The sequence below is a fragment of the Protopterus annectens genome, chromosome 10.part0, assembly GCF_019279795.1.
Source record: "Protopterus annectens isolate FY-2018-M chromosome 10.part0, PAN1.0, whole genome shotgun sequence".
Taxonomy (NCBI): domain Eukaryota; kingdom Metazoa; phylum Chordata; order Ceratodontiformes; family Protopteridae; genus Protopterus; species Protopterus annectens.
In genome coordinates this window covers 1657061253-1657086545 of record NC_056744.1, presented here as the reverse complement: position 1 = coordinate 1657086545, position 25293 = coordinate 1657061253, and positions in this window count along the sequence as shown.

The window sequence follows — 25293 nt, the reverse complement described above, 5'->3', positions numbered from 1 at the left end:
ACAGCTGGAAAAACCTCAGGGGAACATTGCTAATATGAATAAAAAGACTGCCATATACTTACAAAAATTAATTTAAAGGAACGTCACAATCGTGACTGGTACAGTATGCAGTATACTCTGCCTTTCTGTCTCATTTCCTGCACTAATGAGTATTGTCAAACTGTGATTCATGGGTTTTGGACAAGACAGGTTAAGTCACAGGGTCAGAGGACATATGAGTTGTTCATCATGAGAGGGAATGAGAAAAAACAGAGAGCATAAAAAATGCAGCACTTCTTTAAAGCTGAAAAACGATAAGGAAATTCTTATTTTTGAAAGAAGTAGTAGTAGCTTCAAATTGAAGTTGCAATAAATGTGTATATATATATATATATATATATGGTTGTAGGGCATTAAGTTGAATGGATACTGCCCCAACACGCAGGAGATCAATACCATTTGGCTGACATGTTAGGCTAGATTGCCAGTCCCTATGCAGGGGAATATTTCCTTTCACTGGAGATTGTGTAATCTTGGAGTTAGTGTAGATAATTAGTGGGAGGAGTGAGGGGCACAGCTCCCCACATGGGGGATGTAGGAGCTTGCCCCCCTGCAAAAACACTTGCTGTTGGGTTTGTCCCTGGACCATGTACAGTGTGTGTCAATATTGGTGATTTTGATGTCACGATAATTCTCCTGGATGTTGTGGCAGTGTCTATTCAGCCTACTACCCTACACCTATCTCTCTATAGGAGTGGCTCCTCATAATATGGGAAAGGGGAATTTGCCTTTACCCCATTGTCCCACTGCTGTGGAACCTGGAGTTGGTATATATAATTAGTACAGGGTGTGAGGTGAGTTTCAATATTATGTATGTTTATATATATCTATATCTATCTATATATGTATACATAAAATACATGGGTCTTGTCAGTATTCATCTATGGAATCCCCAGGTTAATCTTAAACTCACACAGGTCAACCAGATATACAGCGTTACTAGCAAAATTAGTTATTGTCTGGGATAACGGGTTAGATGCAAAATACTTGTAACTTTTCTTTTATGTATTTAGTGATGGACATTCATTAATGACCACAACTGTGCATTAGTAAAATTTTTCAGTTTCTGTGTGAATGATGGGGCTACTTGTACTATTGTGGCACCTCAGCTGGCTCAGAGGTCTAGGTAGATACCCAGGGAGCCTTGTGCTATCTTGAGGTTTGCTGGCATGTTTGAAAAGCAATAGTCCATTGGTCTGCCTAGGGCCCAATCTGACCCTGACCTGCCCCTGGAAGTGCAGTGATGAAAGAGTCACAGACCTTTAAAAAGTTAGGGCATAAGGATTCCCAAGATGGCTTTGCACTGATCAGCAGGATAATTTGAGCTCTCTCTATGTAAAAACAGAAACTGTAAAAAAAAAAAAAGCCCAGTCAAGCTCTCAGTTTGAGTAAAATTAATTTACTGGCTAATAATTACACTGGATGCAAGCAACGAAAAAAATTTAGAGAACCTGAGAAAAAATCAAGTAAAAAAGATAATAGAAAACTTTGGCTGGGAACAATCTTGCAGATGTTGAGCAAAACGTAGTTAAAGTTTCCACTTCAGTACAGAATATAGCTTCCAGAAAGGAAGAGGGGAAAAATAAATAAGATTAATTTAGAGGTGTTTAAAATAAATGAAACACTGAAGGAATATATAAATTAAAAAAAAAAAGAGGATGGAAAAATAGAAGAAGCTTTAACTAGCTATTCAAATGAACTGATACAACTGCAAAAAATCAGAGGGCTAAATGAAGAAAAGGCTGATTGAGCATGAGGCTTCTCAAAAAGAGCTGTTTCAAAAAATAGTAGTTAGATGACAGAACATGAAGAGAAATCCTGAGATTTTCTGCTACAATAGAGGAATTGGAAGGAACATACTATACTGATTTTGTGAAAGTACAATTAAACAACTGGAATAGTTTTCCACAGCAGGATTTGTTAATCAAAAGGGCACTTCACCTGCATGCTCCAAACCTGGCCATGAAAAAGCAGCCAATACTTATATTAGTAAAAATGCAATCATACCATCAGAAAGACTTGCCAAAGTTGTGGCAAAAATGAAAATAATTAAAAATTGGATATAACAGACTTAGTGAAAAATGATTATTCACTGTACTCCAGGCAGAAAAGAAACAAATTTATCCCAGCAAATGGGATGTTGAGAGGCAGGTGAGAGATTAAAGCTTCTGTATCCAGCTGTCTCCAGTATATTTTTTTTCCTGGAGGATCAAGGACATTTTTATGCAGAACAGGCTAAAGAGGATATAAATAAAAGTTTATATAAGAAAGTGTAAGCCAGCAAGATGAGGACTCTGATTCTTATTATTCTGACAACAAAGCCCATTAAGAGACATTACCAGTGAAACCCTTCCCATTGTTCTAAAAGAAAATGAGAGACAGAGACAGCACAGGAGCTGATTAGAAGAATATGGAGTATCTTGGACTTGAACCAGAGACTGGTGTTGGGATATGGAGATGATCAGAATGAAGACAAGTAATGAAATTAGCCTTAATCTCATTTGATAGAAGAATAGCCATGTGAAATGTGGCTTTTCAGGAAAAAAGTGGCTGAGAAAGTCTGGAATTATGTTAAATCGGGACATATGGGTAGACCATAAAACATATACCCCACTTTATGTCATAAATGTTTAGGACACTGAAGGGGAACTGAGAATTAGCTGTAAGAAAATAGTTTTTGTTTTTATTATTTGTATAATACATTTTCTGATATAAATTGCATGTTACATTGTAAAGCAGTCGTGTATAGTGTGCAGTCAGAGGTATGTTAAATGTGAGGAGGGAGAGTCTTATAAGTGGCTGCTATATTTGTGAGAGATATTAAAGAATAAAAGTACCTTTACTTGTAGGAAACACTGCCTTTACACTGTAGCAAGATAAGAAAGACAGGATAAAGTAAGTTAAAGTTAATATTATGTTGTGATCTTGGGCTGCCATGGCCGACCTTAGGCATAGGCGAACTAGGCGACCGCCTAGGGCACCATAAATGCTGGCCTTGTAAAGGGCGCAATTTTTTACTTTTTTTTTATTTTAATGAATTTAGTCCAGTCTTTCTTCTCGGCACCTGCTCTAGGGCACCGGAACCACAGAGCAAAGGGGGTGGTGAGCGCCCTCCCACTAATACAGCATCACGGTATTAGCGTCTTCTCCTTTAAGGAGAATCATGCATGCAGACACCAATGTGGACGTGAATATATTTTGCAGGCACGTGAAATGTAAGTTAGTAGTTTTGTTAAGAGGGGTTTAAATTTGTGTATGCTTGTTTGACCGTTTGGTTTAGAAAGAAGGTAAGTGTATGTGTGTGTAATTTGAACTGTTCACTTCTGTATGCGTGAGAAAGTGTGTGTGTGTGTGTGTGTGTGTGTGTGTGTGTGTGTGTGTGTGTGTGTGTGTGTGTGTGTGTGGAATTTAAGTTAACCATTCTGTTTGTATGAGATAAAGTGCATGCGTGTGTTACTGTATGTGAGAGCAGGTGTGCGTGTGTACAATTTAAACTAGTGGTTCCGTTCATTTTGAATGAGAGAGAGTGTGTGTCTGTGTGTTGTATGAAAGAGTAGGAGTGTGTGGAATTTGAACTAGTTGTTAGTAGTACGAAAGAGAAAGTATGTGTGTGTTGCTATGTGACAGAGTAGCTGTTGCATAAGCAGTGTTTTATGTTGATAGCTGGATGGTTGTAAAAAGTGGCTGAAATACACGGAAGGTGATACACCTATGGAACAGATGCATGATTTCAGTCTTTATTATCATTTTCATGAAAGATTAGCACAGACGCACCTGCTTGTGTTGTTTTGCCGCACTTGCTGCCTTCAACTTAATATTTTATTAATGTTTAACAACATTTTTAGTACTGGACTAAGTTGGGTATACGTGCAGCTATGATTATTTTTGCTTTTTAGCTAATTACAGACTCGTCTAGTGCTAAGTGCCTCATATACGAATTCCATTTTAGCTTTTGTTACAGTGCATTTAAAGTACTCATAATAAGATAACCCTGATCCTGAGTTATTCATTAGATACTTTAGCCATTATTGTAACTTTATAAGCCATCATTACTTGCATGCTCTTCCTGTTTTCTGACTGATTTTACACGCATAGGTGGACTTTGAGACAAGTAATATTAGAACTGCACTTGTTTTTGGTTGAGTGGAAATTAGCAGTCGATAATTTTTTTTCCCCTACGTGTATGTGTAACCATAATCACATAAATCATCCACCTGTGCTTGTAGGTTTCGCTGTGATATTTTTTCTGTTGTCAGTATTGATATTTTTAAAGTTTCATCAGTCATCTGCCAACAGACTATAAGGATTAAAGGAAAACACACAGAATACATATTGCTGTTAGTGTTTCTGACAAAACAAAACTTTTAATGGTGAGAGTCAACATTTCTTTGCCACTGCAGATCTTATCTGGTTATTTGTTTCTCATTTGAAAGTCATTAAAGGATAGCTGACACATTCTAGACTTCTTCCCTAAAATTGTATTTAGATGCGGTTCATTTTACATTGCATTAGGGGTGGCATAACTCCTGCTTATTCTTTGTTTTACAAAGGCTGTTTGCAGGTAAACAAAATATTTGATCTGGTTTGTTAAGAGTGTTTCTGTTGGCTTCAACCTAGTTGCTGCTACAGTACCATGGTAGTTATTATTATGGGGGTATATTGTGAAATTATAATGAAGGATTATGATGTTGGCAATTAAGTAAATATTATCACAAAGTAGAGTATTGGAACATAAATGGAGCTTTGTGTACCTTTTAGACTTTTTCTTTTCAATTTCAGGGTATAAATCTCACTAATGCAATGTCAAATTTAAGTTCAGTTTAAGGCAGTGTTAACATTTTTACTGGTCACCTGAATGGCAGATCCTACAATTTAAAATAATATTTGTGTATCAGACTTACTGCAGTGTTTTGTGAAGTGGTCAGAAGAACTGCATAATTATGTTAGTACTTTTTAATTATCAACAACCATCTTGAACTGCCGAAGAATCTTTTAAGGCCATATTTTCACTGCTTCTGGCCATAAGCCTGTTGTCATTGGCTTATTCACATGCAGGTCCAATAATAGCATCTGAGGTGAAAGATATAGTTGTTACTGATTTTTTTGTATAATTTTGTAACATCATGGAATTATAATCTATCAGACAGGGTTACATAGGCCTCCAGCTTCCTGAAAAATCTGATCATAGTTTTATGTTCCAGTGACTGTTTCTGTTATACCAAACCACCGTTTTAGCCACATTGTTGTGCTGCAGTAGTTGTAAAATATGAATGATAGTGACTGTCCTTTTCGGCATGGTGCAATTCAAAGAGCATATTTATTCACAGGTTGACCTTCAAGAAATTGTCAGTATGATTTTTTGTTGGCTTCTGTAGAAAAGAGTATGCATTCTTAAATGGCAAACAGCTAAATGGTATTTTTATTGAAATAGCTGGTAAGTCTGAAACAAGAACTTACCATAATTAAAAGATTAAAGGGTGCAAGAAAGGAGACCTGTTCTGAGTGAAAGTAAAAGTTATAAATTGTCAAAGTAGACAAGTAATTGGGGAATCTGGAGCATGAATGTAAAGGATCAGAAATATAAAGCATAAGATACTTAATAGTTCATTTGTATGACTTTGTAAGTACCCCCATAGGTCTGCCAAGATCTAGGGAAAGACACGTGTCATTTACCTGAACACACCTACCATTGTTTTATACATGTGTGATAGGGTAGAAGTTGTATAGTTGAAATACACATGCTTGTTGTTTCCTTGGGGGTTGCTTTGCATTTCCACAGATCGAAAGCTTTTGTGATATCCTTTCAGAAAACCATCATAAATCAGTGTGTTTAGTTGAGTGGATATTCCTGTAAATATTGGAGCAGATTTTAATTCAGGATTTGGTACAGTTTTAGAGAATCTACATTATTAATAATGTGATTTCTGAGATGCTTCCCCTTTTGTGAGGGAGTTTAACTGGTGGGAGGTAGTAAAGACTTTCCCAACTTGGTGTTGCTCAATTTTCCAGGTGCATTCCATAGAGCGATATATCACAAAGCAAATATGGCACGATGCTGCTGATAAGTTGTCATTGCCAAAACATGACTGACAAAGAAGCTGGTGTCTGACAACATCCTTTATAAAGATAGATGGGCACAGTTAATTGGTTAATAGAAGTATTATGAGTGTTTTGTTGATTAATGCCTTTATAGGCCATGGTAGCATTTCTTTATTTTATATATTTCTGTCCATTTGGTTTACCTGGTTAACACGTGCCCAAGTGTCCAATTTCAGGGGTGACTCAGGAGTCCTCTTCTTAATGACTTGCAGAAAGTTGAACAGTAGGAAAATGGAGATGGATGGAAATGGACACTTTGTTGGATATAAGAAGCAGCTTATTAACAAGTTGGAGCCTTAATCCTGTACTTGATGATGCTCTGCCCTGATTGTATGCAGCATGGTGTTCAGATTTCTTGTGCTAAGAGGTTGAGAGGTATGGATGCATGGTATGTCATGCCCCTAGTTGTCGATTATTTGGTGCATTTTAAGTGTGCCCTCCTTTGTATAAGATGCCTAGTAACTATGAAGTGTTGTAGGTTTCTCAGTAATTTCCTGTTGCAATATTACCAGCTTACCAATTTTTTTTCTTCAATGTAATGCAGGCAATTGATTCTTCAAGGGCAGCAGGCACTGAATTTGTAGATGAAACATTGAGATGTAAAGTTGTTTGCCAGTAGCAACCTCTTCATTAGTTATAGGTTTCTTTAATGTGGAATTATTCTGATGACTTTACTTTTGCAGAGATTGTGCATATTGAGTGATATTGGATTGTAATGCAGATATCCGACTGCACTTTTATGTTGAAATTTTATGAAATAGGTCATTTTGTCATTATTCATTCATATATCTTGTTTCATTGTTTATTAAAAGAATGCTTAAAACTACAAATTTAAAACACATTCTGACAAGTGGTGCTGTATTATACAAGGAATATAATCATGAAGGTGAATCAAAGAACAAATGCATGTATGTAAGTTCCTAAAAAATGTGCGCAAGGAGCCTGTGGTTTAAAAATAGTCCAAAGGTAAACTTAATCCTCCAGTGGCAAGATGCGTTTTCTATGAATGTGGGTTTTCATGCTGTTTCAATGAATGCAGGTTTCAAGGGCAGAGAAGTTTACAGCTCATGTAAGTCTGTTTTCATTGTGACACTGTTTGTTTAGCAAATTGCTATCTGTGTTTATGCTATTTTATTTCAATACCTGCAATATGCACACTGATAGGTTTGAACAGTGTTTATGGCAACTGGTGAGAAACAGCCAAGTAATAGAACACTGGAATGGTTGGGGGTAGGGGGTTGCTGCAGGAGGGGCTGTTCGGTGGGACAGTGATCCATTATCCTGCCTAGTGCCCTATTTGACCATGATCTAGCTCTGGTATTTAAAGTAGGAATATGTACACAAAGGTAGTTAACTCATTTGCACCTAGAGCCCTTAGCCAGTTTGTGTAACAGCTTAGCTAATAAGTGTGTTGAGGTATCTTTTCCTCTATGCATTTAAATAATTGAAGGAAATGACTGGAGTAGCTTTCCTGGGGAGTGGCCTTCCTGTGGGTGTGGCTCAAATAGGGGTGTTTCAGGAGTATGGTGTGGGTGAGGCTTAAGGGGTGCCACATCATTACTTTTTCTATGGTGCCATTTCAGCTAAGGCCGGCGCTGTGGGCTGCCATGGTAGAGTGGAATGTAAAAGTGCATTGATCATATTATATGTAGAATTAAAATAATTTTCCTTGTTTTAGAGGGGTGGATGTCTGGATTAAAGTTCTTACAATAGTTTAAGTTATACACAATTTTTTAAATAAACAGGTAAGAGAAATAAGTCAAAATGGTGACGATCATAAAAACATTTCTTGCATCTGCAAAGTTATTAACTTAGTTTTTCATTAGCTATTGATCTCAGTGGAAATAAGAAGTCTGAAGGTGCTGACAGTTCACCAGGTGAAGTCAGTACATTAGCATCTGAGCAAAATTTACAAAGATTCTTTTGTACATCTGCAAAGTTGTTCGCTGTTTTTTTTTTTACACCTTTTACTTGGAGATTTTCTGTCTGCAGGTACAAGCAGTTAATCTTGACAATTCTGACCACTCTTTGCTGAGTACAGTGGCAAGCATTTCATTGAAAAATAAACAATGTTTGAAACTGTGGTAAGTGAATAAGAAGTAGTAGACTCTCCTACAGCCTTAATACCTTAATGTACTTAACAGAGCTGTGTACAATTTAGTTTATTTATTTAAAGGAAGCCAGTGTACTTTTTTCTTAAGGCTAAAAGTCAATGTTTACTGAAAGCATGCCAACTGTTTTTTGCATCTGGGAGTGGAATAAAGATAAGAACAGGCAGCAATCATAGTAAGTGGGAACACAGACTGTAACATATACTTTAGCATGGGTAACCTTAATTTTTAGAACAGGTAATACCTGTGGCTGCAGCCATTGATTTGGGAAAACTACTCCTGTCTGGAGGGGTAAACTTCATTTGTTGAAAATCTTTGATCTGAGTTAAAAGGGGATGCTGGGTTCTGAGATTTTATTTAGTTTTTTTTGTTTGAATGTTTTCATAGAAGCAAAAAGTGTTCACAGTATGACATAAGTTCAAGTGGAGATGAAAAGAAAGCAAATATTAGTGTGTGCATTTAAGCCAAAAGTTGGAAATAAACTTTCAACAGAATGGTAGTAATACCTTTCTATCTTACTGACTACTCTTTCCATGTTATAATGGAACATAAATGGCCTTATGGGTATAGACAAAAGGCAAACAGTATTGAATTATATTAAGAAATGTAGGGTCAAGTAATGCTGTAGGAGATGCAGATCAGTGTGTGTGATATACCTTTAAGAAGCATTCCAGTCAGTGGGCATGTGCATATAAGTACTGAGCATGTGCAAGCAAGAGTGCCATTTTGGGTGAGCAGCCAGAGTGAGAGCATGCATGTATGTAGTCAGTCAGTTTAAGTTCAGTGTTCCTGCCATCCATCATGATGTGTTTGTATATAATAAACTACTTGAACACTCAAGCTTCATCGTCTTCTTAATGCACATAAGATGAGCGACATGGTGTCAGAATGGAATCCAGAGTTACAGCCATGATGCAACCAGTTAACTTTGAAGGTATATATAGGAGAGGGTCAGCCCTACTGCTCAAATGACTCACAAAATGGGTCAAAAACAAATTCCAGGTACTAAAACTGTTTAAATGACTTTTCACTACAAATATAAAACAAAGCACTCAAAACTCTCAAACAAATTTCTTTTTAAATGAAATATCCAAAACTGTGACATATTGATAAACATATTCAAAATAATTATGAAAATGTTTGAAACAATATCTGAATTGCATAAAATGTACAAAAAGGGAAAACAACTGTATTTTCCACTATGTGCTACTTTTTCACATTAACTAAAACTATTCGCAATATCAGAAGTCTGCAAAATGTTTGCAAGTGTGTCCAGTATTACAGTACAGTTATTTTGCAAAGTACAGTTATTTCAAAGAATATTTTGTAGAGTACAGTCTTTCGAAGAGCTTATTGTGTATGTGAATATTGTTACAAGTACCTGGTGTGTGTGCATGTTCACTCATAATTACAAGGGCCAAGATTGCACTGTGTTTTTCTATGATCTGTGGGCATGGCAGAAGGATTTTGCAGACCCACAGCGCTTGTCTTTGATAACAGTATTGTCAAAAATTGGAGAGTGTTTGCGCATGAATACGATATTTTCATACAGGCTGCTTTTTCTGACAAAGACACACGTACAAAAGCATTAATTCTGCTTAATTTAGCTAGTTCAGAGGCCATTGAAAGAGAGCATTAATTTGTGTATGCACCTGCTTTGTTTGCAGAGGAGGGGGAAGACTGCCATATTGTGGTATTAGCTGAAATGCAGGAAGAGCCTGAGTGCTTAAAACATAAATTTAGAGAAAAGTGTAACCCCCAAAATGAATATTAGAATGGAAAGGCACTTATTCCTTATTTCCAAGATCAAAATCTTGGTGAAACTTTTGCAGCATATATAACTGACTTAAGAAATAAGGCTAAAACTTGCAGATTTGGTGATTTGAGAGATGAGTTGATAATAGACAGGCTTGTGTGTGGTATTAGTAATGACACAGTGAGAAAGATTTTACTTTGACACAGTGATTTAACTTTGAATAAGGACATTGAGATTTGTCAGATATACAAGCTTACAGAAACACACACAAGTATGCTTACAAATGAAAACAGCTGCAGAAGACACAGTGGCAAAGCTCATGTAGCTTGTATGCTGCACGAGGTTAAAAGATACAGGCCAAAGGGTAGAGTTTGCCACAGACCCAACTTCAGTAAAACAAAGAGCTACTTCAGTAAGGCCTAAGGTGCACACAGCAAAGCACAGGGGTGACTCAGCAAAACCCATAGCAAAACTCATAGTCAATGTCATAATTGTGGTGGTAGTTATGAACCCAAACGAGAAAAGTGTTTAGCTTTTGGTCAGCAGTGTCATTCTTGCAATAAGTGGAATCATTTCAAAAGGTTTTGTAAATCAAATAAGGCACATTCTTTTATTAAAAGAGGGCATTCCAAGAGCCAAGTTTATCAATTAGAAAGCTGCTACCCTACTTTTTATGTTGATGGTGTGTCCATGCTTGGTGAAACAGTCAATGCAATAAATTTGTGGACAAAGGATGAAATCTTTTGTACTGTTTGAATTAATGGGAGTCTTACAGAGCTCAAAGTAGATACTGGCTCAAAGTGCAATGTTATGTCAGCAGAAACATTTGCTAGAGTAAAAACTACAGAACATCTTGATTTGACAAAGTGTGCAAAGCTTGCTGCTTATAGGTTCATAGGTTCATAGGTTTATACTAGGCTATCTGCCCTAAGGCATTTATAAGCCTAGCCCAAATTTTTGTGGCTTACGCCACCCCTTATATGAAAAAATACTGTGCCCATTAGTTTGTTGTGCCTCTGTCCAGCAGTGACACAGAGATGATTCCCGGGGTAAACCTACGATCTCCCATCCACAGGTCTAGATTTCTCTTGAACAGAGTCAGCGAGGTGCTCTGCCTCACATGGACCGGGATTTTATTCCACAGCATAGGGAGTCTCTGAGTGATAAATCTATCCCTCCAGCACGTCCTATTTATATCCGTGCTAAGGTTTAAGTCGCTTGCTCTAGTGGTTTTGGTGGATTTGGATTTTTGAGGTGGAGCATGTCCATTAATTCCGGGTTGGACATGGCCTTGTATGTCAGGCACATGTCACCTCTGAGCAGACGGTATGCGACTGAGTAGAGCTGGAGTTTCTTCAATCTGGCAGCATATGACAGATTTTGGAGTCCCTTTAACCTTTTGGTGAGGAACTTTGGGGTCTCTCCAATTGCTGCAGATGTCGGGTGAGATACATCCCGAATGGGGCATTGTACTCGATCATTGGTCTGATAAGTGAAGAGTACAGGGAACAATGACCTCACTAGATCTGGATGTGAATCCCTTCATGATCAGGTGGGCAATGTAGAAGGTCTTTCTAACCACTTTAGCAATGTGAGTGTCAAAAGAAAGGCCACTGTCAACCTGGGTCCCCAGGTCCCTGATAACTTCTTCTGTGCTTAGTGGATTGCCACCTATATGGTAGCTTGGGGTTACCTTGTTTTTCCCGAAGGGTATGACTATACATTTTTGGCGTTTAACTTCAGGCCATGGCTCTGGCACCAGCTATCTGTTTCCGTGAGTCCCTTCTGAAGGATATCCGTGTCCGATGCACTTTCCACTATGGCGCCCAGTTTGCAGTCGTCTGCAAACTTTGTCAGCCAAAGTCCTCCCATGCTGGCCTGTAGGTCTGAGAAGTAGATGCCAAAGAATAGGGACCAAGGACCGAGCCCTGTGGGACACCACTTGTGACCGGCTTGGAGTCTGACACAGCGCCAGCAACACTAACCCTGTGGGTTCTGTCCTTAAGCCAGTTTGCAACCCATCTTGTGACATATGGGTTTACATTTAAGCTGGTAAGTTTTTCTACAATACCCGAGTGGGGTATTGTGTCGAAAGCCTTTGCAAGGTCAAGGTAGGCTGTATGGACTGCCTTTCCCTCATCAATGGCCTTGGTGACTGTTTCTAAGAAGTCGACCAAGTTCAAAAGGCATGATCTTCCCTTGACAAAGCCAAACTGGGTCGGGTCCAATGTCTGCAAGTCCCCTATATCTTTGTTTATGAGCTCCATTATGATCCTCTCCATAGCTTTGCAGACTAGACTTGTTAAGCTTATGGGGCGGTAATTACCAGGGTCCGTAGAGGCACCACCTTTGTGGAGTGGGACCACAGTTGCCGTACACCACTCCTTGGGCACGTATCCTGTGGTAAGGCTGAGATTAAACAGCTGCCATTTAGCTCGTGTAGCACACAGCCGGGGACACCATCCGGTCCCATTGATGCTGTGTTTTTAGCTTTAGAGAGAGCAGCTTTCACCTGCGCATTTGAGATGTCCGGGAGGCTACACTCGGCTGGGATAGTTATCTCTCCTTTAGGGGAGAGGGGTGAAGTTTGCACTGAACCTGTCTGCCAGTATGTTGGCAATGTCTGTGGGTTCAGTGATTTTTGTATCATTTTGGACTAATTCTGAGCATATCTGGGAGTTTCCCCCCAGGTTCCTAACATAGCTGAAAAAGGCCTTATGATTGTCCTTTGAATCCATGGCAATTTTTCTCTCAAAATTGGCCTTAGTTGATTTTATGAGTGCTCGTAATCTTTTACTAATAATGATCAGGGGTGACTTCCCTTTTATGGATTTTGTTCTATCATGTAATAGCTTTCTCCTCTTATTGTAAAGTTTGTTAATGGCTGGGGTCCACCAGACTGGACGTTTGCCCTTTGTGGAAAGAGTCTTGGTTTTATTTGGGATTATGGTGGTGAAGAGATTCAAACCAAAGGCTCAGTAGTACTTTCATGTTACTCTACTGGGGACAGCTATGACTTGTAGTTTTACATACTCAAGAGACACATGCAGTCATTATTAGACCTCAGAGGCAGTTTGAAAAATGGGACTGCTTTCATTTAATAAATAAGTCCAGGATGTAAGTCTGAATGACAAAAGCTCAATTTCACCCAAACTGTTTTCTTCTGAGTCTACTGATATTTTTGCAAACATAATATCCAGACTACCAGATGTGTACTCTCTGAAGTTAGACCCAGAAGTCAGCCCAGTTATCCGACCAGCATGGAAAGTTCCAGTAGCTATGCAGAAAGCCGAGCTGGACAAAATGGTGCAGCTCGGAGTAATTTGTCCAGTAGAAGAACCTACTGAATGGGTATCTGAATAGAAATAAGCATGTGAATTTTATAAAGAAAGTATTTTATGGTAGATATTCAACAGTGTATCTGGGACAAAGGACAAGGGGAGTAATTATAATGAGGTGTTTCAACAGTGATAGAAGAGGAAAACGACAGCAATGGTAGATATGTGCTTGTATGGGGCTATTGGTAAAGGAGGATGTTTATGCTAGCATGTATTTATGTTATACCAAAAACTGCTATTATGTGACTTGAGAACATTTGGGGAGAAATAATCAGCTTTCAGTAAGGAATACTATCTATGGATGGGAATTTCTATTTGATTTGCAATAGAAAAGATGGATCTGGGGGACCTAGAAGGAAAAACATAACAAAAGAGGGTAGATTTTTGAAAGAATAAATAAGAATATTTGGTATGGAAGATGTGACTTCAGTAATAGAATTTCAGACAGAATTACAAATTATTCCTCGAGGTAGTCTATTGGGCTAGACTGGAAATAAATTATGTTTCATTGGAGCATATGCATTTTAATTGAAAACTTGGCACACATCCAATTGTTGTTTCACTTCATGCACCAATATAAACTAAGATAAAGAGGCAGGGTAATGAAAAATGAGACCCTGGTGTTTTCCTACTCACCTGCTAAAAGAGGGGAATTTAAGGAATGGGTAGTGGACATTATTCAAGAGTTATAGGGAAGATGAAAATTAATTTTGAAGGAATAGGATCATAGGAAGTTAATAGGCTAATGGCCCTAGGGCCCTTACAAGCCTAGTCAAGTTCTACCCTTATTTCCATGATCAGCACCTATTGTCCTGTCCAAAAGGGACACGGGAGGAATCCCTGGGGTGAATTTATGGTTACCCTTCCAGTCGTCTAGATTATGTTTGAAGAGGGCCAATGAGGTGCTCTGTTTGACATGAAGTGGGAGTCTGTTCCAAAGGTGTGGTAACCTTTGGGACACAAATCTGTCCCTCCAGCAAGTTCTATTAATGTGACATACCAGGTTAAGGTCTTTAGGACGAGTAACCCATGTACCATTTGACTTGCAGATATTCAACATTTCCAATAAAGCAGGGTCAGAGATTGCCTGTAACATCCCCTATTACCAATCTGTGATAACTCCTGTAATTCCTTATCTTCAGTAGGGCCATTGACCTCTGGTGATCATAATTCAGACAAGTCGTAAGAACGAGCCTTGATTGTTAATTTTTCTTTAAACACCTACATGTTGTTGATGTGGTTAATCAATTTTGGCCTATTGTTACTTCCATCGATGATGGTAATGTACTATTTGGTTCCAAACCTAAGATAGTATTTAGGAAAGACAAATGTTTTAAAAGTTTACTGGAAAGGAATTTGGGTAAACTTAGTACCAAAAGGTATGTACAAATGTAACCACTGTAACTAATGTCAACAAATATTCTGTTGTGAGTCTTTTTTCATCAAAGATAAGAAATATGAGATGAAAAAGTATTTTAATTGTTCATCCAGGGGAGTGGTTTATGGTGCACTTTACCAACAGTGTAAAGCATTTTACATTGGCAAGACTGGTTGAGCCTTGAAAGAGAGAGAGAATATATGAACATCTCAACAAAATCAAGAAAGGGAAGACAATTAACGCACTGTACAGACATATTTCTGCCTAACCTAGTCACCTTTTTAAATTTGTGGTGATTGATTTCTTGGAACCAGATCCAAGCGGCTTTTACACTGATGAACATCTTCTCAAGAAAGAGCTCATATGGATTCTTGTGTGTGACATCCTTACCCCCCCCCCCCCCGGTTTGAATGAATGTTGTTCTATTACACCTATATTAAAGCTAAAAAGTCTTGAGAGCTGATTATGCAATGTTACCCATACATTTGTCTCTGTAACACTGTTTTTTTTTTACTATTCCTATTCTCAATATTATTTTCACTTTTATTTCTATTTTTGTTGTTTCACCTATGTTCATTGCTCATTTTTTATGCAATTTTAACTGACATTCATAACAATTTTTGTTGACGTTTTGTGTTCTAAAGTTGAGTCATGTGAATGTTTGATCACATGATGTATTAGGATTACTTAAGGTTGGAGATAACCATGCCAAGGAGTTCTGAAGAAGTCTTTGCTAAAGATGAAAGTGCTTGACTGCATTTGGTCTGTTTTTGCTGTCAATAAATTGGATTTGTGGCTTGGACTTTGGTTTGTGTCTTTCCTGGGCCTCTACCTTTACTACTGATAATGTCAAAAGCCTTGGCTAGGTCTTAGTAGGCTGTATGCACAGATTTCCCATAGTCCAGGGCCTTGATGACTGACTCGAAGAAGTCCCCCAGGTTTAACAGGAATGATCTCCCTTTGACAAATCCAGATAAGTAGGGTAAAGTGTTTGGAAATCACCTATATCTTTGTTAAAATCCAATGTGATTCACTCCATGGCCATGCAGATAAGGCTAGTCAGGCTAATAAGTTTATAGTTCCTGGGGTCAGTGGAAACACCACCTTTGTAAAAAGGAATACCGTAGCTGTTTTACATTCAGCTGGGATGAAGCCGGTGCTTAGACTGTGATTGAAAAGCATACCCAATGGTGTGGCAAATTCTTTTTGGAGCCCATGTAGGATGCAGCATTTGATGTTACCAGGTCCCAAAAAAGCTGTGTTTTTGGTTTAGAAAGGGCGTTTATGACCTGCTCTTTAGATATACAAAGTAGGGGTCAGGTGATAGGGACTTCATGGGGTATGTGTGGCAGGGACAGGGGATTGAAGTTTTCACACAACCTGTCGGTCAAAAGGTTAACACTGTCCACAGGCTCGGTGTATGTGGTATCATTAATTCCCAGTTTGTCACATATCTGGGCCTTTCCTTTTAGGTTACGGATGTAACTAAAGAATGCGTTATGTTTGTCCTTAGCTAAGCAAGGTGATTTGGATTCATAGTTTGCTTTAGAGGACTTCATAAGAAGTCTTATTTGCTAGTTTAAACTGAGGAGGAAGTGTTTCCAGTTTATGGCCCCCTCCCTCTTGCCCTTAGACAGCAATTTCTTCCTCTTATTGTAAAGCCTGTTAATGGCAGTTTTCCATCAGGCAGGTTTGCTCTTCCTTGAGGAGCTTGTTTTGGTCCTATCAGGTATGGCTGAGTCAATGCAGTTATACAGGTGTTTGTATAAAGCATTGGTGTAGAACTCAGCATAGTTGCCAGTTCCATTAGAAGGGTGAGGTGCAGAGAAGCTATTTATACCCTCCTGTAAGAGGTTCATTTTTATTTTAGATGCTGCCGGGGAGGGGGGAGTCAGGTGTGATAGTTACGTAAAATGAGACTGATTTGTGGTCAGATCTCACCAGGGAAGACCTCACTGTGGGGGTGCTACAGTGGTTCCCCCATATTGGTAAGCATCGCATCCAGGATATTGGCACCCCTTCTGGGGGTGTCAACCAGCTGGTCTGGGGTATTGTAGTTAACTAAGTCAATAAACCTTTGGGCAAGTAAGTTTGAGCACGAGTAATTTACCCAGTCAATAGATGAGTAGTTAAAGTCACCCAAAACCATGGTGTTCGGATGTATCTTGGTAGACTCAAGTAGATCCAAATAGGTGGAGTGGGTGTCCTGATTCATGAAGGGGGTCCTGTAGCTGGCAATGACTTGAATAGGTGCACCAGCAGCAGTTAATTGCACCTGAAGTATCTCCAGGGAATCATACCATCTAACAAATCTGAAGGTGTATTTATCTTTAATGAATATTGATACAGTGCCTCCTTTAGTTTTCATACCTTCAGTTTGTGTTCTGAACATGTAGAAGGAGGTGTAACCCAGTATGGCTGGGGTGCTCTCCACAGCCATGAACCAGGTCTCCGTGACTGCACAAACGTCTGCGACTTCCAAGGTGAGGACTGCTTCCAGTGAGTGCAGTATCATGTTAAGACACCTAATGTTTAGCAGCATAACCTTAAGGTTGTTTTTAGATGGAGTTTTTACATTGGTAATTTTGCCCTTGAGACACTGCCTAAAAGGGCATTATGGGGTAGTAAGAGCCTTAGCCAGTAGCCAAAATCCCAGGAGTGACAGATGAAGAAATCTCTAGAAAAACATCAAGGTCTGTCGCTCATGTCATTCCAGGCTGACAGATACCAGATTTCCTTAGAATGACACCAGAAACTAAGCCAATTATTGAAGCCAATCATATTCTTTTTGTAGTGAGGTATCATCCTAGGTGAAAGTAAAATGCTGCTTAAGCATAGGGACATACCTACCTGAGACATATAATCCGAGAGGTCTGTCATGTCTTTCTTCATGTAGTCCAGAGAGGTACGTCTCAAGTCATTCACACCAACATGGACTATGACAGTCATAACAGTCAATGCAGCACAATGAGATCCGCAAGTACGGCGGGTGCACGGACTGAACCACTGTGATCAAACAAGAAGAATGTCCAGCACCAAGGGTGAAAATAACTTGAGTTTAATGTGGCAGGTCCAAATTGGAAATAAACCAAATAAACAGCAGACCGGTTTCGGCCAAAAATTAGCCGCCTTCAGTGCTATAACCATGAAAAGCACACACAATAAGTTTAAATAGTAAGCCTTATCACAATACAGCATCTCACTGGACAATCAATTTAACTCATTCAGGCCAGGTTTAAACAAACCCCCCAACCTGATAATCCAACTGGATTCTTTTTTATTTGCCATAGTATGCCAACCAGTTTTAGACATTCTGTTCCCTGTAACCCTGTCAATTATAATGAATTTAAACTGAGCAGTAGTGTGGGTCATAGTGTGTTTAAATAGTGAACTGGGCATCCTTTTATTTTTTTATGTCACTGAGGTGCTCGGAAATGCGAACCCTCGGTGACCTAGAGGTTTGCCCCACATAAAAAGCAGAGCAGGAGCAAGTAGCTAAATATATGACCCAGTCGGCAGTACAATTACCAAAACACAAAATGTCATATACTTTAAAAGTATTGCTGCTGGTGAATGCTTTGCTCTTAAGTACATGGGTACATGCTGAACAGTGACCGCAAGGAGTGCACCCTACCAATTTGTCCCCAAATAATGTAACCTGCTGTGTGTTAGAGGGCATCTTGTGTTTATAATGATTAAAATAAGAGCCCAAAGTGGGATCTCTGTGATAAGAGAAGAGACATTTTGAAGAAAGAAGCTCACATAGCTTGTCATTGGCCATAAGAATGTCCCAGTGATGATCAATAATCTGCCTGAAAGTGTTAGTGTTCCACTACACAAAAACAAGTGCAAACATGGGGCTTAAATAAAACAAGAAATAACCTTTTTTAACTCAAACTAGCCAGTAAGGATGCTCTCTCTCTGAGCTCTTGTCCAATCACCCTCAATTAGATGGGACCCAGACAGCACTGTCCTCCCACAAGGGTGCATACGGGCCTTCACCAACAAAGATGGCTTGAATTTGGATACCTAGAAAGTGGGATAAAATAAAAATGGAGTTTGAAAATAGGCTGGAAGAAATAGAAAGATGCATTGGAGAGAAGTAATAGGGATTATTTAGAGGATTTGACAAAGGTAACAGCAATGCATAGTTAAGGGGAATCCCATAGAACAAGAGGTGTATTTGCAGAGCGCTGAAGGGAAAATAAATGAGTATTTAGATAATGTGCATGCATTTACAAATGTTGCTCTTAAGCAACTATTTTTGCTAACAACTCCAAAGCACAAAAACTTTTAGCACAATGACTTAGTCATCAGAAAGTAGTAAGGGCTGTCACCAAACTTAGAACGTTTATGTCAAGAAAAATAACCAGAAATCTTACAAAGTTAATAAAGTATTTTGGAAATTTTATTAAATATATGTATAAAGCAGAGCAGTATGCAAACTAAGAAAATGTACAAATGGGAATACTTATGGAATACTTGTATGTGCTAAAGTTAGAGGAAGATGAGGCTCAACAATTAATACAGAAAGAGATGCCATGAAAATGGTGATCCTCCAGGACCAGATGGTATCCCTGTGGAAGTTTGGAAGTTAGGATGGAAGAAAGTGATAAACAGGAAGGTTTTGTATAACAGTATTTTTAAAGGGGGTGCATTATCTTGGACGAAAGCTGAGGTGTCTATATTATCCAAATAGAGTAAAGACCCTTCAAATTTAGCTTCATATGGATCAATTTAAATTTTAATCCATGATTATAAAGTGTTTGTCTATACTAGTAAAGAGAATCGTAAAAGTGTTGCCAAGATTGACAGTTATATATCAATTTGGTTTGTGAAGGGAAGGCAAAATTCTGACAACATTAACAGAGCAGTGATCCAGAATGTAGAAGAGTGTACAAAATACCACTGCTGTTGGTAAGTCTTGAAGTAGGGAGCTGGGATGTTAAGAATGGAATGATTTTCATTCCCTGATAAAACAGTCTAATTAATTAGGAGAATATTGAAGGGTCAGAGGAAGACTTAAGGTGGAAGGGTTGGCTTCCAACAAGCAGTTTTTGAACAGAGGAATCAGGTAGGACTGTCTTTTTTCTCTTTTGTTATTTGCTTTATATTTATAGCTATTAGCAAAAAAAATGAAAGACTCACAAATTCAAGAATAAAAATGATGTGGTAATTGAGAAAAGTTATCTTTATTGGCAGATGACATTATTTTGTAGTTGATAAATCCAAACAAATGACATAATGACATCTCAGTGGTGTGGAGCATTTGAGACAGTTTCAAGTGTTTATGGGAAATGAAGATAAAACAAGGACTATAGTGATAAACTATGTACCTACACACAAGTGGTGAATAATTACTCATTTAAGGGGACTCAATAAGATGAAATTTTTGTTATGGCAGCTAAGGCTATGCTAAAAGAGACTAAAAGATAATATAATAACTGATAAAATGGAACCTCTTGATTATTGATATTGATTTTAAGATACAAGCGGTGAACCTGTTTTAGTCCCTTTTGGCTTATTTAAAGGTCATGCATATTTTTTATCAAGCAGATGAGAAGTTGTAGATGATGATTAAAGAGTTGAAGAAATGTATCAGGAAGGTGAAGAGGGCAAGAGTTAAGTGGAATAATTCAATCTTCCTCATAGAACAATGTGGTTTAGGGCTACCTGATTTGAATGAATATTTTAGAGCTATGCACGTAAGGCTGATTGATATATAGAATACAAGCAGAAGGTTATGAATCAAAAAGTAGAAATGAATAATGATGAAATGGAGGGGGTTGAAAAATAAGGAGAGATTAATACTTTGGATGTAGATCTATAAAGAGAATAACAATAGCTATAGAGAGTATTATATCTGTAAAGTAACAAAAAGTGTTCTAAAAATTAAGTCAATACCAGCATGGAGAAAGGAAATTTTGCTAAAAGGGAAAACCTCAACTATAGGTATAGAAAATAGTTGAGATAGGGCTGGAAGTTACTGGAGACAACTGGCAAAGGAACCAAACTAATAGATACAAATATCTAGAGAGTGAAAGGTAGAAGAGTGGTATGAGGCTAAGCAGCAGATTGGGCTGCAGATTAACTATTGCCTTCCCTACCAGGGATTGATATCAGAGTATAGGCTCTTTGACGTGAAAGATCTGTTCTGGTAGAATTTTTAGTGGAGTCAAGAACGTAAGCTGCCTTTGAAAAAGGGATAATTAGTATGGTATTTAAAATATTGCATGATAACTCTAAAAATTTGTCAGAGGAGGTTAGAAAAATTGGGAAGAGGGACTGAAAAGGCAATTTACAGAGGAACAATAGGAGAACATCTTTATGGCCCCAAGTATGCAGAAAAGTCAAGCTGGTTTAGCATTTTTCCATGGAAATTTTTGTAGAGGTATTTTTATATCCCAAGCAGACTTTAAATAATTTTTCCATTGGTAGATAGCAATTGCTGGTGGAGTGATGGAAGAGAGAGAGAGGGGCAACTGGGAACATGTTTTTGGGGAGTTTACCAAGTTGACAGATTTTAAGAATTCTACACAGAGTACTCAACAGAATGTTGTGGGACCAAATGGCTGTAGCTAAGTAAATTGTTCCTTTGAGCTGGGACACAGTATCTAAATTATATAGGCACATTATATAGGCACAGTAAAACCTTACCAAATGTAATGCTATTTCCTGCAAGTTTAATGCTATTGGCTGCCAAAACAGCGCTCACTAAAAAAGGCAAATCAAAAGTTAAACCACTTGTAATTGAAGTACTGAATATTGTTAAGGAGATAAAGTAATTGGATGTGGGATCTTAAGAAAAGGGAAGGAGCAAATTACTCAAGAATAATTTATATTTATAGAAATAATGCATGCAGAATAACGTTCAAGAGTGTGAGTGAGGTTTAAGGGAATGAAGGAACTGAGAGTGTATGTAATGCTAGAGAAAATTACAATTGTTATAAAAAGAAACATGTATAATACATATAAACAAAGCATGTTAATACGTTTTTTCCTTAATAAATGTATGTGTGCCTCTGTCTTAAGTGATAATTTAATAAAGAAGCTTAAAAAACATTTGGGCATAAAAAGTCAGAGCAATTTCCATAATGTGGGATTTCATGAAGCTACTTGTTTACCTTCGACAGAGGAACTTGAGAGAATTGAAGTCAGGTGGCAAGTCAGATAATGTCTCCACTGTAATGGTATTTTGATTTAAATGTATCACCTCAGGCCAGCATGCTTGGTCACAGAAGAGGGTAGTCAGATGATCAGCCACCTTTCTGGAGTTAGTAACTAGCTTTCTGTGAATAGTAATAGTATGTTTTCTTCCTGCTTACCCTTAACAAAGAGATCTCTTAGTGTTATCCACAAGAGCTGATTGTCTCTGCGTCATGTGCCTGGGTACCAAAGAGATCTCTTAGTGTTATCCACAAGAGCTGGTTGTCTCTGTGTCATGTGCATGTGTTTCATAACTAATTGTTTGTAGCCAAAATCAGCTGCAGATAAGAAACAAATGATTAAAAGTGCCCTTATCAATGAAAATAAGCTATTATATTAAAGCTTATATCTGGACCTGATTCAGAAAAATAATCCCTAGCCAGAAAAAGTAGCGGTGAGTAGATGTAGGACAATGTGGTGGGTTGTTACCGACTTGGATATGCTGAAGTTAAGAAGCTTGTTTCAGCAAGCTACTAATGCTCAGTGAACTCTAGTTGATATATGAGCAATTTGTGAACATTACTATACGATACAAGTCTCAGGGTATGCGTTCCTACCACTTAACATACCGCTTATGTTTTGTGTAATACTGATGCTGATACATTAAGTTGCTATAGCTTCTCTTTATCCCTGCAACTGTAGGAAAAAGAAAAACAGAAATTAGTGTATATGAATTACATTGTGGTAAAGTAAAACATGGTAGTTATATATCTACCCAGCAGCTTGGTGAGCTCGGCTTCTATCTGATATCATAGTAACTTCAGGTAGTGAGGGGTGTCAGCTGTAAAGGGTGGTTGCATTACGCCACCTAGTGGCTCTGTGTGTCAAGATGAACTACTTAACTGAGTCATGCTTTTGGAACTGTAGGGTCACAATGAAACAAAATAAAAGGTTAGTGAAAGAATTCTCTGAGTTAACTATTTAGTTTTGAAATCTAGCACTATGTCACTACCATTCTGTTGTGCATGGAGTGCCTTGACTGTGCTCTTTAATTGTGAAAAAAAGATAAACTTGTTAAGCACGTCCCTGGAGTAACACCCAGTCTTAACAGCACTTTAGGGTTTTCTAACAAAGGCTTGTTAAGGACACCAATGCACTATTAAAATCAGGTCTTGTGCTACGGACCAATGTTGAACAGTGCTGGCAAGCAAATAGCAGCTGCACAAAGGTTAAATAGTTTTAGGACTTCACTGTACCATGCTTATACATAAAAGGTATGGCTTAATGAAGTGTTTAACAGCTTTTAAAAACAGTTAATTGTTCAGAGGGACACTTTGTTTCTGCCTCCTGTCTGCCTGATAGCACTAAGCACTTTAATAGCTTTTGAAGTCTTTCCAGGCTTGTGAAACACTTTGAATTCCTATACTTCTTGATTCTGTGACTTGTAGCACATGAAACACATAAAGCTTTAGTAACTACAGAGTTATTATCAGATTTCCGCGCTTAACCATTGTTATGTATTTCTGATATGGATGTCAGGATTCATCTCTTGAGCATCACTCTCATGATTGTGTTGAACACACAAGAAGCTGGTTATGATTGGAGAGCTAGTTATAATCCTCTATATTATAGTCTGGTAGAAACAAATTAGCTATTTATGGGATTAGCAGGATGCCCTTCAAAAAGGCTAACATTTTAGTCCCAGTGATGTTTTGAAGGAGAAGCAGATGTGAGAATATGGGAAAATGAAAATAAACAAATAAATAAATAAATAACAGAGGAATACAGTGCAGTTTATCCATGTTCATCCAGATAAATTTCTTTAAATGCTTGTCTTAGTTGATATTTTAATGACAATTTAATAGGAATTCTAGGATTTTGAAAATTGGAATACATGAATTAAAAGAAAGAAACAAAATGTGGGTTGAGAAATAAGACATTGGTACATGAGCACTTCCCCAGACATCCTCCTTTCTCTGCTGTGAAAGTGAAAAAATTAAGAAAAAAAAAGTCAGTTATCATGTCCTGTAGCAGAGGTGGCGTATACAGTACTCCGTTTGCTCACTTTTCTGAAATCCCAGTTATTCTTGTTTTTTGTCACCATTTTTTCCTAGCTTTTATTAACAGGATTTAATACAAAAACAAATCCCTGCTGTCCTGAATGTGGACAGGAAATTTGATCCCAGACATACTCAGTGAATTTAATATGGTAAAGGTCCCAGAGTGAAGCTGAAATCCACAAGGCAGGAAGCAGACTTTACAGAGAAAAATGAGATGCAGTGGTACAAAAGAACGAGCAGAGAGGATGATGGGAGCACAGACAAAGATTGGAATTGTTCTGCCAGGAGGATGTAGAGGCCTATATCTGTGTCCTGTGTGTTTCCAGACATTGCTGTCACTGTGGGGTTTTTTTTGTCTCTAAATGGGGTTGTGTGTGTGTGTGTGTGTGTGTGTGTGTGTGTGTGTGTGTGTGTGTGTGTGTGTGTGTATATATATGGTAAGGGACATTTCATGATGGATTCTATATTGTAACTGTTTGTTTCATAGTTTCATAGTTTAGTACTAGGCTATCTGCCCTGGGGCATTTGTAAGCCTAGCCATAGTGATGTGGCTTTTGCCACCCCATGAAATGGTACAAAAATGCACAGAATAAATTTAGAATACTGTGCCTCTGTCTAGTAGTGACACAGTGAAGGTCCCCTTATATAATAGAATTAGTGTACTGTGCCCCTGTCTAGCAGTGACACAGATGTGACCCTTGGGGTAAACTTACGATCTCCCATCCACTCATCAAGATTTCTCTTGAAGAGAGTCAGTGAGGGGCTCTGCCTAACATGAACTGGGATCTTGTTCCAAAGCATGGGAAGCCTCTGGGTTATGAATCTATCCCTCCAGCATGTCCTATTCATACTTGTGCCGAGGTTTAAGTCTTTAGCTCTCGTGGTCCTGATGGATTTGGATTTTTTGAGGTGGAGCATGTCCATCAGATCCTGATTGGACATGGCCTTGTACGTCAGGCAGAGATCACCTCTGAGCAGGTGGTATGCTACTGAATAGAGCTGAAGTTTCTTTAGTCTGGCAGAATAAGACATATGTTGGAGACCCTTGATCCTCTTGGTGAGGTACTTTTGTGGTCTCTCCAGCTGTTGCAAATGCCGGGTGAGGTACATACCAAATGGGGCATTGTACTCAATCATGGGTCTGATGAGGGAGGAGTATAGGGGTACAATGACATCCTTGGATCTGGATGTGAATCCCTTCATGATGAGGTGTGCAAGGTAGAATGTTGTACTAACCACTTTGGCAACGTGGGTGTCAAATGAGAGGTCGCTGTTGACTTGGGTTCCTAGGTTTATGATTACTTTTTCCGTACTCAGTGGGTTGCTGTCTATGTGATAATTTGTGGCTACTTTGTTTTTCCCAAAG